At 39.4% G+C, this 16,653-nt stretch overlaps 1 protein-coding gene across 2 annotated transcripts in view; it reads right to left on the bottom strand.

Annotated features, from left to right (window-relative positions):
* Positions 1-16,653, bottom strand: part of RASSF3 (Ras association domain family member 3) — a 97,783-nt gene that overhangs the window by 73,008 nt on the left and 8,122 nt on the right. The window contains exon 1 of one of the 2 annotated variants that reach the window (XM_032205524.1): positions 14,749-14,847. The exons of the other annotated variant lie outside the window; for it this stretch is intronic. The gene's annotated coding sequence lies outside the window, so the exon portion shown is untranslated. Of the gene's footprint in view, positions 1-14,748; positions 14,848-16,653 lie in introns of those variants that run through there. 2 annotated transcript variants of the gene reach the window in all.

The raw sequence follows: 16,653 nt of genomic DNA, 5'->3' as shown, positions 1-16,653 counted from the left end.
AGCTTAGCAACCAGGCAAGTATCTGAGAGTCTGGACAACCAGCTCCTACACAGCTCCTCTTGGCTATTCCCTCACGGGGAATGGAGCAAAAATCTGTAGGAAACTAGGCTTCATGCAAGTGTATATACCTACACGCACCTATTCTAAAAACCCATTTTCACAAATAGTATTAGGAAAAAATCTCTTAGCTAAACAGTGGTCAAAACCAGGATTACTAATTAAGTTAGGAAACATTATCTCTCAATGCTATTTTGTTTGTCATTTATATTCATTTTAATTTGTGAGTCCATAATGTCATTTGTAAGACAAGCCCATAATTTCCTCCTGGCTCTTATAGGCATAATTGCAAAAGATGTAAAAGCTTAATCTCTGAAACTCTTTCGATCATCAACTAGATTTAAATATAATGACCATAAATTTAATGAGAAAGACAAGAAAAAAATATGTTTGTTTCTAGGATGGTAAAATTTACAGCCTTCTTTTTGTACATATTTTAGCTCTAAATGCATTATTTTACTCCATTAATGGCATACAATGTTTCACAAAGGTCCAGGTAGCATCAAATTAAAAAGAATAACCTCTGGTTTTGGTAATCCTTCACTTGAGCACTTGCCAAATTACACTGAGTTCAAGAAATAGCTACTACTCTGAAAAGACTGTTTCAATCATCAGACAGGGGATTGCCATATTATTTCTGCTTGGAAAGCATTCAGAACCAGGTATTCTTTCCTGATGTGGTCTGAAACAAATGCTGTCCTCTAAATTCAAAGATATGGGGCCTTTAACTGGGTGCAGCTGATAAAAGCCAGTGACACTTAGAGAAGGTAGCAGGTTTATTTTCCTAATGCTTGGGCTGTCCTGTATGCTTAAGTTATCTATGAAAGTGATGTTCCAATGCATATTGAACATCTGTAATTATCCTGTAAAATTTGTAAATGCAAAGTGTGTGTTTATTAAACATATAAATTACATATTTTTAAAGTTGCATTATCAAATACTGAGTCATAATGTAACCCATTATTTATTCTTGTATTGCTTCTAGAGTCATAGAAAAAAAAAAAAAAAAGAAAATTACATGAAATCAAAACTATTCATATCTCGTCTTCACAAGGGTGAGCTGTAAGACATCAACACATTCATTTATGTTCATGGTCCCTACCTGATGTTTGGGATTTCTTCACCTGAAACTTGATTTTAATTGATAGCTCATAAATAGCTGTCCCCATGACAGCCACGGCCTCGTGCCTGGGCTGCACAGCAGAAAGCAAGCAAGCTCAACAGATGCTCTAATAGCAGCCCCTGATAACTGAGCATTGCTGAGGAAGGCAGAGGCTCAGCAGCAACATCTCTCTCCTGCTGTGGTCTTCTTCCTTGCCCAGGAAGTGTGCATGTTCATTTCTGTGATGGCCCAGACAAATTTAACTTTCAAATGCATATGCAAAGTGCATGCCGTGCCTGAGCAACACATGGGAAGTTCAAAGCCAAATTTGTGTTTGTGTTTGTATTACTTATCAACTGCACTAAGTTGAAGACATCTTTACTAGAAAGCTTGAGGAGGGTATACAGCTTGGTGTTGCTACTGTGTGTTAGGAAATTAGCCAGTGAAATCATCTTTAATTGATAGCCTATGGCTTTGTTCCCAGCAATCAGAGAAGAGATTGCTACCGTGATTGCTCTACAGAAAGTATGCCTGTAAAGCTTCTTGGAGAAATATTCAAACTACATAAGATGTTTACTGCCTTAACTCTTAATCCATTTAAGCCATCAGGTCACAAAAGGAAGAAGAATGAAGTTCAGCAGCATTTCTTTTGCAAGACAGAACTACACTGTATTTCTCCAGTATGCTGATATCAACATCTCATTTTTTGGTTTGCACTTAGTATACGTTGTGTTGTTCTCCTTTTTACTGATGGCCAAAAGCTTACATTCTAGTTTGATACCAAAGCTCAAACCAACAGCTCTTTTAGCAGTTTCTCTAGAAGCTGTAAAAGAATGAGAAACCTGTTTGGGTAACTGACCTTCAGAAAGAGTTGGGTACAGCTTCTTGGGGGCAGACATCCACTGTAATACTCTCAATGCAACTCCATTTATTTCTGGTTGTTTATTTATTATTATCACTCAATATCAGTCTGAGATTAAAATAAAGTTCATTTTAACCATATTTCCCAATTAATGAAATATGGGTGATTTTTGAGGGATCACAATCATTACGGACGAGACAGGGAATTTCTGACCACCTTTTTTCCTGAGGGATCTCTGCACATTTCCCAGTCCTGGAGCTAGGCAAGGCTCAACTCAGACTGCAGTACACAAAAGCCCCATCTCCCAAATTCATGTCAAGTTGTATCCACCCACATCTACAAGCACCACTTTGCCATGTAAATTCTTCTAATCCACTGTTTCTCTGCAGACTCAGCTTTCAACAGGTACATGGCTGTGGCTACTGGCCATGAGGCCCTGTGTGGGATACACACATCCCACAGAGAGGATCCTCTGCCATTTTCCTGGGCGCAGAAATACCACAAAGCCGACTTGACTGGCCTCCTAGGGCAATGCTCCAAGAAGCCTGCTACTACAAGAACCTCTAGAAAGCCAGCGAAACCATCTTGTTACTGGAGTGGCCCAGGAGGGCTGGCTAAGACCAGAAGATGTAACCAGATGCGCCTCCTCCTTCAAGCAGATGAACACTGCTGCTGGAAAGCAGACATACTCTCTCATTCAATTCCTGCTTCCTACAGCTGTTGCAGCCCACTTGGCAGTATTAGAAAGCGAGCATTAATATAAACAACACAGGAAAAAGGCTTTCAAAGTGCTGGTGCTAAAGCTAGGCTTCAAGATTTAGAATTTCAATCATTTATATACATGCATTTTTTTTTCAGTTTTGCTAAAATCCTATTTTATTTTTTTTCTTTCACACAGCTGGCAAATACCATTTGGATTACAATCTTCCATCTGTGAAAAACAAACAAAAGCTTCTCAAACACTCATCTATCAATGCATCTAATATATTCACACATTTTACTAGTTAAATAATATGTCTGATAAATAACAGTCTATAAAATGCTATTTGTTGTAAGACCCTAAACTGAAGTTAAAAATCAAAGGAATGTGATTGCAAATAAGTGATTTAACAAAGAGAGTTAAGCCATGATCTCTCTGTAACTTTAAAGAATTGCAGCTTTGTCAATACTAGCCCATGAAAGTTCATCCTCTAATACACCACTCTTTATGACGAATGCTGACTTAATGAACAGAGTCATCTTGAACTGATAAAGTCACGCTGAAAAACTAAAATGAGACAAGTTACTGACTGTACTGATATCATCCTGGATGAAACAGGATGTAATGGTTACGAGGAACAAGTTTTATATTACAGTATTAATCAAATGCAGGCATGACACTTTAAAATATGCTCAGTTTAATTAGTTTCTATGACAAGAAGAAAAAAAAAAGATACATCTATATTCTACACAGAAGATACTTCTAATGTTTAATGGATATTTGAAAATAAAGGTATTCCTTCAAATTCATATCTGAGACTGTTCTTTGATTTACATCTTTCTTACTTTGGACCAAGAAATTGATCTTATTTCTTAGAAATAGAACCTTATTTCTTAGAAAGAAAAAAAAAAATAAAATAAATCTTTGGATCCTAACCAGAGAATCATATTAACAGGAAATTATTAAGAGGTACTTGAAGTTTGGTTCCCATCCTGCCCTCTCACCAAGCCCAAATGGGCACCTCTGGAGGTTCTTGTGATTTTGACTCACAAGAAATGCTTGACACACATTTACATGAATTTTGCAAAGATCCCCATACTAGCAGCTGTCATTTCTTTGTGGCTGCAAATGTGTTTCACCCCACATCCTAGCATTGTGCAAACCCAAGCATTTACATACGCACCAGATAGAAGTGACTCTGTCAGGCCAGCCACCCCATCTGTAACCATCACAGCCCCATTGGGGTGAGGAAACCTGCCCTGGGAACAGGATAAACTCCTGCAACCGGCTCTATTTGCAGCTTCTCATGGCGACTGAGGTACAATTAGCAGCCTGCTCATGGCCCAGACCTGCTAGATCGTGTATTTGCATATATTTGGACCTCAGCAGAGGATGGGTGCTTTAACTGACAGAATGGCGCAGAACCCAGCCCAAACGCTCACCATCTTTTTGTCCATAAAGTGTGTTTTACCAAGCTGGGGTTTGGCTGCTGCACACACACACACACAAATGCTGCATTACTCACCAGCTTAAGATTCAGATTTAATATTTCCAACAGCAGTCCAGATAAACTGTGTGGGCATCCCTTTAGGAGGGGGCAGGCAGGTGGGAAGCCAGGACTGACATGCCAGGGCGGCTCGCCCAGAGAATGGCAGGAGACATTGCCATCTAGCTGCCCCTTTAGGAACTGGGATGGAGGAGTTTGCCTGGATGAAGCATCTTGGAGTGGCCACTGTTAGCCAGGCAGCAGCCACAGAGAAAGTCCCTGACCATTGAGAGAGGATTGCACATTCTTCATACATGTAAAAAGTGTGCATGCGGTAGGGTTAATACCTATCTTGAGCTACTAAATTCTACAGTGGCTCTTTGATGCTCAAATGTCTTTGAGCACCTGGCTGTGAGCGATGTAGGAATAAAAATCCCATTGATTTACTCTAGAGCTATCAAAGAATTAAGTCAATTTCATCTGCATGCAAAAAACATTTCTATTTTTATCAACGTGGCAAGCTCAGTCTCATGTTCTCTCCCTCCTTCCAGTGCTTGCCAGCAGGCTCCAGCTGGGACTTGTCACTGCAGACTCTTTCACAAAGGTGGGATCCCATATTATCAGCCTATAAAAAGGCTTGTGCTCCTGGGGACTCCTGTGCCTGCTTTGGGTTGATAATGGTCTTTGTGCACTCCTGCAGCAACAGAACATCCCATGCTTGCCAGACCACCCAGAAAAATAAATAAAAAATAATAAAATAAAATAAAATAAAATAAAATAAAATAAAATAAAATAAAATAAAATAAAATAAAATAAAATAAAATAATAAAAGTTTGTAAACAAGACTGAATTATGTTCACTTCATTCAATCAAGGTAAGAGTTAAAAAAGAAATTTTCAATAGCTTTTTGCAACAAGCTCCTTGGGCAGATAACACTCCTTCTGCTGTGAGTTTTGAGGACCAAGCATGAAACGAGGAAATTGGGAATGGGGCATTTCAACCCCATAACCTGATCCTCCCCATGTACCTGGCTGGCTTGTTTTCTGAGGCCCCCTTCTAGGGACTGTGTTATACTGCCAAAAAAACCCTTAACATTCAGTAGCTTTTTTCAACTCCCTGTGGCATGGTGATGCCTATTGTTTTCCAAAGCTCTGCACACAAAAACTGTGAGACCTGGTGAAGCCTCAACCTGTTAATTAATGGAAAGACTTCATTATTGGCTTCACAGCCAATTTTATTCATGCTTTGCAGCAGATGAGAAGGGAATGTGATGAGCTCCTACTGACACTAACAGAGATCCCAGAGATAACCACTTGCTGGCAGACAGGACTGACATTTCTGACTCTGCCAAAGCAGCTAGGGGTGGGGAGGCCAAATTCTTCCACACAGTAACTTCAAACAAGGGATCATGGACAAAACTCAGCAGGTATCTCGATATATCACCTTGTCTAGCCTTTCCTGATGGACTTCAGAGAGTGCTTTTGTGCTGCTGATGCATGCCACAGCAGAAGGTGCACCTATCGTACACAGGTTTGTGATGGTGCCATGGCCGTGAAGAGCCAGAGCTTGCGTATGAAGCTCACAAAACCCAGCAGTCCAAAGCCCTTGCTGAAGTTCCCTGCTGAATACAGGGGTTGGCGAGGCACACCAGCCCCGAGCAGCTGGGTTTCCTCCTGTGGCTCTCTCAGAGCACATGCTGAAAATCGCAGTAATTTACATTCATTGAGCACCTGGCCCAGGAACACATGGCTGCCTGCATCTCTGAGCTGAAAACGTGATGGAAAATAGTTGAAGAATTACTGTTTAAAAGGGCAAAAAAAGGGTTCAAAGTATTTATGCAGTTCCACTATGCGTCATGCTGATATTTGGGGATTTCCACTTGCTGCGATTGCTAGTCTCTTCCTAACATTAAAAATCTAAGATAATGGGGAGAAAAAAACCTTCCACAACAATAAATAAATAAACAAATAGATAAACACTCTCATCTCTCTATTCTCTATGCAAGATTCAACAAAAACGTAACTCTTTTTGAAACCATTTACTCTAGTGCCCTCTATTGATGAACACCAAAACCAACTGGCATAAAATTAATTTTCAAATTAGCATACTCTTTTGGTTTTCCTTTTCTTTGGAAGAAACTTGACCAAAAAACAAGAACTGAAATGAAAAGCATGGCTTACGTCTAGCTACCAGCACTGCCAAGGGGCTGCAAGCCCACAACCAGATCAGAGTTATTTAACTCACTCTTCTTTGTATAACTGGCACAGAGATAAATAGGGGAAAAGTTGAATCAAGCCCATCAGACTAAGTGAAGCTTAGTGCAAAAAATGTTTGTGCTTGTTCAGCAAAATGAGTGTTTTGCAGTGGTCACCTCCAACACTGAGCACAGCTCTGCTCTGGGTGTGCTTCTGCATACTGCCTCCCAGCGCAGTCTGTGTTGATATATCAGGCTGTAATGTTACATTATCTCTTTAAAAGAGGAAATTCCACACTAATAATTTATTACTGTTACTCTGCATAAATGGCCAATCCACGAGCTTTTATTTCAGATGTTATGAGTCACTATCTGAGCCTGATAATGGAACCTTGAAGCATGTATCTTAGGAGGCGTGGAGTTTAATGCATGCAGTGGTCATCCTTTTTTCTTCCTGTTGTCTTCAACAAGCTCCCAGGGAAGAAAGAAAGAAAGAAAGAAAGAAAGAAAGAAAGAAAGAAAGAAAGGAAAGAAAGAAGAAAGAAAGAAAGAAAGAAGAAAGAAAGAACAGAAAGAAGAAAGAAAGAAAGAAAAGAGAAATAAGAAGAAGAAAGAAAGAAAGAAAGAAAGAAAGAAAGAAAGAAAGAAAAGGAAGGAAAAGAAAGAAAGAAAGAAAACATCTTCCAAGTGCTATTGTTTGACATTGGCAGAGGAAAGAAGAAAAGTGGTAGTAGAAAAGCAGAAAGTGAAATTATTATGCCTTGCTTCATGTAAAAATGCTAGAGCTAAGGAAAAGGGAGTTTAGTGGGATGCAACATTCACCTCACCTAATTATATGAGAAATGGAATAAAACTATGCGTGATGCAATTTGCAAAAGCCACATGACTGTTGAGAGCTGTGTGTGACTGATGATGACCACTATAGAGAAAAACATATCATGCATTATCTGTACACTAACAGCATGCATCTCCCCTGGAAAAATACAGACTCCCGAATATGAGGAAAACTAGACAAATATTTAATGAGTGGAGAACCACATGGAAATCAACAATAGTGAAATAGGCTCTCATATGTCCCAGCCTTTACCAGTTACTGCACTTGAAAAAGACAAGGACAGATGAGGTTAGACCAAGGATCCACCCAGGCCAGTATCCTGTCCTGGGAAAAGCTGCCAGCAGGTGCTGAGGGAACATGCGTGAGGAAAAAAAAATGAATTTTGAATGATATTCCCCCTTTATGCCCTTCTAGCCTCTAGCAACCTGCAACTTAAACAAGTGAGCCAGAGCCTGTATTGGCATCTGTTTATTTAATATCCCTTCATGGCTCTTTCTTCCATGGATTTATCTAATCCCTTCTTGAATGCATTTATATTCCTAGTCTCCCAAACATCCTGGGTCAGTCAGTTCCCCAGCTGAATTATGTGTATGTATGTGTGTATATGAAAGCATAATTTGTCCTAAGCTTCTTGTGTGGTCAGTGCATGGTGCAGCCCTGACTTCTTACGCCATGAGGAATGGCAAATAACTGCACTTTTCCAACCCTCTACGCTGTTCATACCAGTACAAGTAGCAAATTTGCTTTCAGTTGCCTCTTTTCCAAGCTGAAAAGCCCTGCTGTGTAAGAGTTTCCTAATCTGTTTGATAACCCAAACCCCTGTCTTGCATCCTCATGCTGTTAATAGCGTGGAGTGACCAAGGTTGTTGGTCAGTATGGTTTTCTGACAGTATGGTTTTCTGGGTTTTTGCACTACTCTTTTCCTAACCCTTCTATATATTCAGTTTCCTTCTAGCATGAACATTGAGACAAGTCTCTTCAGAAACCTTCCACGTGATTAATTCTGTTTTCCAAGTGACAAAATCTAAATTAGAAGCCATTGCTCTGTATGTGCAGGTAGTGTTCTCCCCTAGTTTTAGTTATGTATTTATTAACACTGAGTCATGTTTTACTGTCCTGTCACTCAATATGATGTGTTTCTTCTGCAGCTTTCTGCAGTCAACTCTAAACTACCCTGATGACCTATAAACACTGACATCCGGCACACATCTCCTTTTTCATTTTTCTAGTAAGTGTTAAATATTTTCTACAACACAGATCTTGGCACAGTTTCCTCCAGAACTAGGTAAGTGAACTCTTATGCAAATCATAGCCCCAAAAATATTATACATATACTTAAAATAAAAAGGAAAAGCACATACAGAGATGTTTTTGAAAAGCACAACAGAACCTAAACTCACGCCTTCACAATACAAATAGTCTTTAAATGGCATAATTTAATTAATAATCAATGTATACTTAAATGAACACCAGGCACAGGCTATTAAATGGTGATTAGGAACATCCAAACCAAATGGGCTGAAATGCTCAAAGCGGATGAACCGAAAGGACTGTGCCCAGTCCTAATGCAGACAGAAGACCTGTATGTATGACCTGGTGGTAAAAGGCTGTTGTCTACCTGCTTCCGGTCTCTTACAGTACCATACCCATCTCTACCACTATATGAATAATAGCCATAAAGCAGACATTTAAGAAACAAACAGATATAGCAGTCCAGAAAGGATGGATCCAAATTTTGGTTTCCCACCACAGTAGGTTCCAAAGAGGTATGACCTTGAGTTGCTGGATTCACACTCCAGAAGTTCACCTTGTCTGATACCACGTTACTTTTCAATATAAATTATTTGCAACCAAGCTGGTTTCTCCTTCTTCCCCCTTTCCCAAACACAGCTAATTAATCCTTCAAATGGTACTCGCTTGGGATGCAACTATCTTGTCCACCTACTTGAGCATGAATGCTCCAGAGCTGCAGTTCCCACATGTCCCATTCATCATCTGCGTTGGGCCAAAACTCTCTCCATCAGACCAAGGAGAGGGAGGCTCTGGCTTTGAATTCCTCTCTGAATCTCTCTCTCATACCTCTCTCTTTGAATCTCTCTCTCATACCTCTCTCACCTTCATCCGTTGTAAGGTTTTGTTTGACAACACACAGTGTAAATTAGCTCCAAAATTTTGGATGGAGCAACCTGTGCTGCAGCACAGGGGTAGGTAAGGTATGGACTGTCCCAGGGCAGTGAGCTTGCCCTGATACCAGCCAGGAAAGCTGGAGCTGAGCAACCTGCCAGCACCATCAGCAAGAGCCACCCCTGCAACACGTACAACACAACTTGAAAAGGAAATTACTATATCCATTAAAAGATCCATTGCTTGCACACACAGCAAGCCACTCTCAACCACGTAGTGCTTTGTAATGGGCTTTTAAATATGAATGTGGTCACACCTACCCAAATGCCAACGAAGCACGAGCAGTGGGACCGTATCGCTGCGAGGCAGACTGATGGTCACCTCTCTGTGCCCTACCTGGCTCTCCTCAGAGCTGAGACAGCAGGATGTAACTGGAAATACCTCCCCATTCCCAGAACAGACATGTATTTCAATCTCTTTCAACCAACCATGTTTTGACAAGAACAGAGAAATACAGTGACTTCAGCTGCTCGTTAATTTCCCAGCCTTGTAGTCTCACAAATGCTGGGTAAGCACATGATTCCTCCACATAACCAAAGTATTTCCAGCACGGCTCAATTAAAGAGGTTACATGAGGACGTCAGCACTCACACCATACACCACAATTCGTTAGTTGGCCAATACAAAAATAAGAAATGAATTCACAAATATTTTAAACTAAGCCTCTTGAAATTGATGTACCACACTAAAATTATTTCATGTTCTCTATTCCTATGTGTGTTATAGTTTTAATTGGTCAGCTGGATATAATTTGGATATAATTGTCTGATCAGTTTGCAGAAAATTTTAAATTATTACACGTGAATTCGTTTAGGAGGTAGCCAATTTAAGGGACAGCACTACATTTCCATATGTTTCCATTTATTTTTCAAAACACATATTCTTGCAGAAACATAATTTTATATTGGACCCATTCCAAACAAAAAAAACCTTCAAAGTCAATAAGAAATAATCTACTGGCTTTAATGTTACAGGGCTAAAAGGCTAAAGCACTAGGGCAGAAAAATCACACACATACACACACAAAAACAACCAACAGTGAAGAGTAAACATCAGCTTCAGACTGTGTGAAATCTGGTTAAAGTTTTTGTCAATAAATTCCCTCTTTCTGTCCTCTGAAGGAGCCTTCCTACATACCCAGTGGGACAGTAGCTCAAACTGTTGAGAACCCTCAGTAGCCGAGAACTGATCAAGAAGCTCTTCATGAGCCAGTAGGGTTTGGCAAGAAATGGACACACAAAAACTTCCACCTCAGACTGACTTTATTTACTTACTTACTTATTATGGAGGCTCCAAAGCAAGCAGGGTTTGCACCAGGGCAATTTTGCCAAAGTAAGAAAAATGATAGCAAGAGTTGTGCTTTTCATGTTTTCATTTGCATTTCCACAGGATGTTATGGGACGCTTTTCTGAACACGTCAAAAATATTTAACATGTTTCAATAACATGGTTTTTGTTTTTCTTTTTTTTTTTTTTCCTGTATAAGCTTGAACAATTTGAAGAAGGATTAAATCAATTCAGATCATAAGGTTGTCTCTGCTAGGGATAAGCATTAGCTGCTTCAGAAGAAATGGCAAGAAACAACAATTGTGGGATCTGAGCCATAAAATTATCTCAGACTAATCCCTAATTGTTAAAAATTAGCTTAAACACTGAAGCAAGATGATTTATGCCTCTTTCAAAGCCTTTCTTGCAGCTTCAATTGTCATAAGATTGAATATTCTTACTTTTCCAGACCCTCTTTAAATCTTGTTACATTCCTGACCTCAGCAGCGTCCCCTAGTAATGAGCTCTACAATTTAATTATATTTTGAAGAAAAGAAAAAGAAAGAAAGAAAGAAAGAAAGAAAGAAAGAAAGAAAGAAAGAAAGAAAGAAAGAAAGAAAGAAAGACAGAAAGAAAGAGAGGCTTCTTTTAGCTGCTTTAATTTTTTCACCCCTTGCCTTAATCCTCTGCTGTAAAACAGAGAAAATGCTTGTCTGTTTTGTCTTTATTGATCACAGATTTCTACAGTCCTATCAAAGTTCTCTCTGATTCCTATTTCTAATTCCTTTGTGTTTCAATACCTCTTCATGACTGACGGTTATATATTTTATCATAAGACCTCTAGTCCTATGACTTGTCAGCACAAATTCTATGAGAATGTTGTAGGAAAAAAATCCAAACGTATTTCAAAGAAATAAAGGCTACAGAATGTTAAATACTACAGCTCATAGTTCAAGCCTCTTACAAAATGCTATATACCCATGATTAAACTAAGTGCACTTAAAACATTATCAGCTACATTTTGCATACTCTGAACCACATCTAAAGTATTATTTTAGCCCTTTGATAAGAAATGTAATCAAAACCAGTTACTAAGCACCACCCTAGAATTTTCTTCCTTCTTTTAAAGAGCAGAAAGGGGTATCTTAGCAGTGAGCAACAGTCTGTGGCCAGTGATCCCAAAGCATCCATCAAAGGAGAGGCTGGAAAGCTATGTATTTTTAGGAACAGAAACCTCATTATGCTTTGATAGATCTTTCTAAAATTGCACTGAATGCAACTTTCTGAACATAATTACCTACAGCAGTACCAAATTCATTCTCATACTTAAAAACTGATTTTATGCTTCAGCAGATTTTGTTTCTCAACAGGAAAGGGGAGGACAAGGAATACTGAGAGACATGGAGTGGTGGGAGCAGAAGGAAAGCAAAATGTCTGCACAGAGGCACAGTGCCTCTGTTGATTCTGATGACAGATGATATTGCTTCTATGGCAAAGTATATTACAGAATTAATCTCTATTCTTTGTAGTACATCCAAAACATGAAAGTTTCTCTTGTGCTGTTGTTGAAACAATAATTTATTTGTTAAAGTGTAAGTGGCTAAAAGCTATCAGTGAGCATTATTGCAAGCTTTAATTATTAGCTGGGTTTTCAGCTGTGGAACATGACTAGCAATGCAGAATTATTCTGCTGGCTCATCCTGGCTGACCTAACCAGAAAATCCTCTTAACACCCTTATACGAACAAAAATTGGCAGAAAGACACAGAGGTGGAGATAACAAAATTGAAAAATCTAGAATTTGAGTCAGGAAGCATTTTTTTTACTTTACTGTGCAGGCAACTGAGCACTGGCACAGGCTGCCCAGAGAGGCTGTGGAGTCTCTTCTTTGGAGATCTTCAAAAGCCACCTGGACGTGGCCCTGGGCAGCCTGCTCTGGGTGGCCCTGCTTGGGCAGGGGTTGGACCAGGTGGCCTTTAGAGGGCCCTGCCAGCCTCAGCCATACTGGGACTCTGTGAGGGTAAGTGTCCCTTTGTAGGAACGTAAATAGATGGTCAATACCGCTTGGACCAGGCTTATGTATTAGGGAACTCTCAAAAGGACATGAGGGGAGCTTGGTTAAAAGAGTACTAAAATGTGGTGTTTCAGAGTTAAGCATGCATGTGAGTAATTTGGTAATCACTCAAGAATCCAACCAAAATTCTGGTCACTCAAGTAAAAGACAGAAATGTCCATCAACTTTGGTGTAGCTTGGGTTTCATGCAACTTGCTGGCTTCCCGAAGACCAAACAGGAATCATTGGTGCAAAATCTAATAGTATCCACTCCTCTGTGACACAGGCACTAGGACTTCCAGGTTTTAAGTGCTTGAAGTGTTTGGCTTCTATAAAGTTTGAGGTGGATTTTCACACAGGTTTTTTTTGTTGTTGTTTTTTTTTTTTTTCTTTTTTTTCCCCAAATGCCATCTTGTGCTAAAATGCAGTGTTTTCACTAAAACCACAATTTTTGTGATAATCTTCTCATTGTATGGGTAGATGACATGGAGGGAACTTCTGACATTATTTATGATTTCAGTTCAAGAGATGCTAACACATACAATAAAATGAGGGTAGAAAGGCAAATTTTATTCAAACCACTACATGTAGAGAAAAATGGGAGAAAAAATACAAAAAATACTATTTTTAAAAAACTCAAAGTTCACATTGTTGCTTATTACAATTCATGGGTGACAATACATGTATTATTTTGCAGTACAGAGGGAAAAGATAACTAGCATATAAAGATTTTCACATATAAGTAATTAAGTTAGTAATTAGAGCTCTCAATAGCATTTATTGACATTTTCTCAACTACTTAAGCTCTGACAATAAGAACAGAGACACATGAATGATTCGATGTGCTAATGAGGACTCAAGATAACTTGATGTACCAAAAGACTTCAGAAAATCAATGTTCAAACAGAGGTTCGAGTTTCAGTCAAAGAAAGTTTTGCCACAGACCTCAATGAGCTGGGATTTCCCCAGCTCTGGATGCTTGAAAACCATGTACTCCTTCACATGCCACTTAGACATGTAGCCCAACAACATTTCTGTGATAGACTTCAGATTGTCCAACTTGTCCTTCCTGACTCAGATTCATAAAACCTGCTCAGCTGCACAATTAACCCAAATCCCACCCCACACAAACTGAAATTTGGTGTTAATATTGTAATACTCACAGAATCAAAAAGTTCATCGCTTGAGACAAAATAGTCCTCATCAAAAGAAATTCTGTCTTGCACAATGAGATTTCTAAGAATAACAGACTGAATTCAGCTTCCTAGGGGAGTGGACATTTTCTCCAAACTCCCTGAGAACTGCCTCAAAGCCAGGTTTTACACGATTCTAAAGGAATACAACAGTTTTGGGGCTTTAAGGCTGTTTGAAAGGATGTTAATCTGGGAGACGCAAATGCTTCTCCGCTAGGACTGGACAAGGATCAAAGACCAAATCGTCTTTAGAAGCAATGACTTTTACTAACTGATGAGCCGAGTGGTACGTCATTTCAGATGACTAAATGGGAATTACGGGTAGCATAACACTGCCAAACACCAGCCCTCTCTCAACTGCCCATCGCTTTGTGTGAATGCTGATACATTGAGTTAAGGTCTTAGTCAACTCTAACTCCACGTAGCCTTGCAGATAAATGAACGGCTAAGGAAATTCCAAAAAAAAAATAAAAATAAATTAAAAAACCTGGCAGGTATTCGAGTCACATCAGAGCTCCTATTTACATACCTGAGGGAGAAACAGGCTCTATAAAAGTGGGACACCAAATATCACCGACATGAACGTTAATAGGAATAAATTACAAGGCTGCAAGGGGATTCTTCAGCTGAGCAACGAAACGTCCATTGCATCTACAAAATATTTTTACAGTTTTGCCTAATGAGCCTCAGAGAATGGAAAAATGCAAAACAATGCTGGATTGGGAAAGTTAACGAGCTGAATGGAAATAAATTATTTTTCCCTTTGAATTTCTTTTTAGCAGGAAAAAATGTCTTAAGAAGCAGAGCAGCAGACTTACCAGCAGACTTCCAAAGAAGTTTTACTGTCCTCTTCCTTGACCGGCTCCATGATTTAGGAAACCAGTAAAAAAAAACGTGCAATCCTCCTGATGGTTTTGCTGAAGTCACTTCGTATTGCCATGTCTGAAAGGGCTCTCCAGCTACATCAGGGAGAGCAGACTCACACGTCCAGACTGCGAGAGAGCCCACGAGTGCCCGCACACAGCACGCCGGCTCTGAGCTCAGCGTCAGCCAGCTCGTCTCGAGACCACCTGTTAGTCCTAAATCCCCTCCCTCCCTCCCAGCCACCCGGCTCGGAGCCCTTGAGACCTCCCTCTTTATGACAAGCAGAGCTATATTAATAGATGCTCTGGCTAAAGAAAGACGAATGCTTCAGAGCCTTAACCTGGTGCTGCGTTTTCAGTGATGTTAAGACACGTTTTCCTTCAGGTTTTGGAGGACTCGTTGTTTATCTCCAGCTACCTCTTCTAGTCTGTAAGCAAATAAACTCCAAAACTGAGCATAAATCCCCCTTCAAAATCCCTTTATTTAAATCGACAAGATTTTCTCTAGAGTTTCTCAAAAACCTTCTTACGGATGTTCTTAGCAATAAATTTAACACATTTCCGTAGATGCACAGGCTTTGAGAAAGCAACTTTTATTCCTAATGGGTTTCAAGACAAATACAACAGTCAGATCATTCACTGCCACAATTAACTTAAGAACTGAGCATCTGTTAACACAGTCATCCAGAGAAATTACCCAAATTTCAGTATTTACACTGCATGTTTCAAGTAAGATACATATTAAATTGCAAAACTAGAGATTCTCTGAACTAATATATGTCCCGTAAACATTTTTAAATAAATTAAATATGTATTTATTTAATTCTAGCACACACTTTTTTAACAGCAAGAATATTTAACCATTTCCCAAGTGTAGTATGATATTCTCAGCTATGTCACAAGCTTCTCTTCAGCTTCTCACATTTTATTTGCTTTTTTCTTCTGCTAAATCTGGATGGCAGAAAACACTGAAAACCAAGACTAATGTCATTACTCAACAAAGATCCTTTTATATCAACCTTTAAACTACAGTAAGGAAGGGCTTTGTTACACGAGCTATGTTCACAGCACACAGTTAATAACTCTTCTAGAATTCACAATGTATTTCTCCATGCTGAAATATGTGAAGTATTTAACCCCATTTTATACATCAGACATTTTTAACATACTGTTAACTTCTCAGGACCAAGCTAGATAGTTTTCATTTCCTCTGGTCACAGTGTCTCCAAAAACAAACAAACGTTTCCTCTTCTGCTGTATTTGCCACAATTCTTCAGGCATCGTCATCTAAAGAGCACAATTCAGGGCTGGAGCTGCCAGACTCGTCCCCTGTTCATGCTCCACCCTGCCATACCAGTGGGAATTTCGCAGCAAAGTGACAGTTTTAGCACAAGTAGGAGGTCTAGCACCCAACTCAGCAAATGCAAGGAGCAGAGGTAATGGCCCAACAGCTAACTTGCCTCTTTCAGGAACCAGCGTGGCTTTGAATGCTTAGCAGCAACTGCAAAAATACTGAATCAAGTGGTGAAGACTTTTTTCTGAAATACATGGATACAAAAGTTTAATGAAAATCAAACTGGCTTATATAAAAATTCTCAGTATTTCACACTAGCAGTGAAAATACAGTAACAGATTCATAAACTGTTAAAAAAAAAAAAAAAAAAAAAAAAGAGAGAGTTGTCTTATTGTTAGCAGTATATGAAGGGCTCAGGAATGTATTTTTCACCTAAAAAAACACTACTACAGTATTTTTGTTATAAAAACCTTTCAGTAAAACACATCAGAGTATAAAACAGAAAGAGGCAAGCTGATGTTACTGATGGGCTTACCAGCCAGTGGAGGTCTGTGCCTTACAGTGTT

Source organism: Aythya fuligula, chromosome 1, assembly GCF_009819795.1.
Source record: "Aythya fuligula isolate bAytFul2 chromosome 1, bAytFul2.pri, whole genome shotgun sequence".
In the NCBI taxonomy this organism is placed as follows: Eukaryota; Metazoa; Chordata; class Aves; order Anseriformes; family Anatidae; genus Aythya; species Aythya fuligula.
Note: the sequence above shows the minus strand (reverse complement) of the source record. Positions and strands in the feature narration are given on the sequence as shown.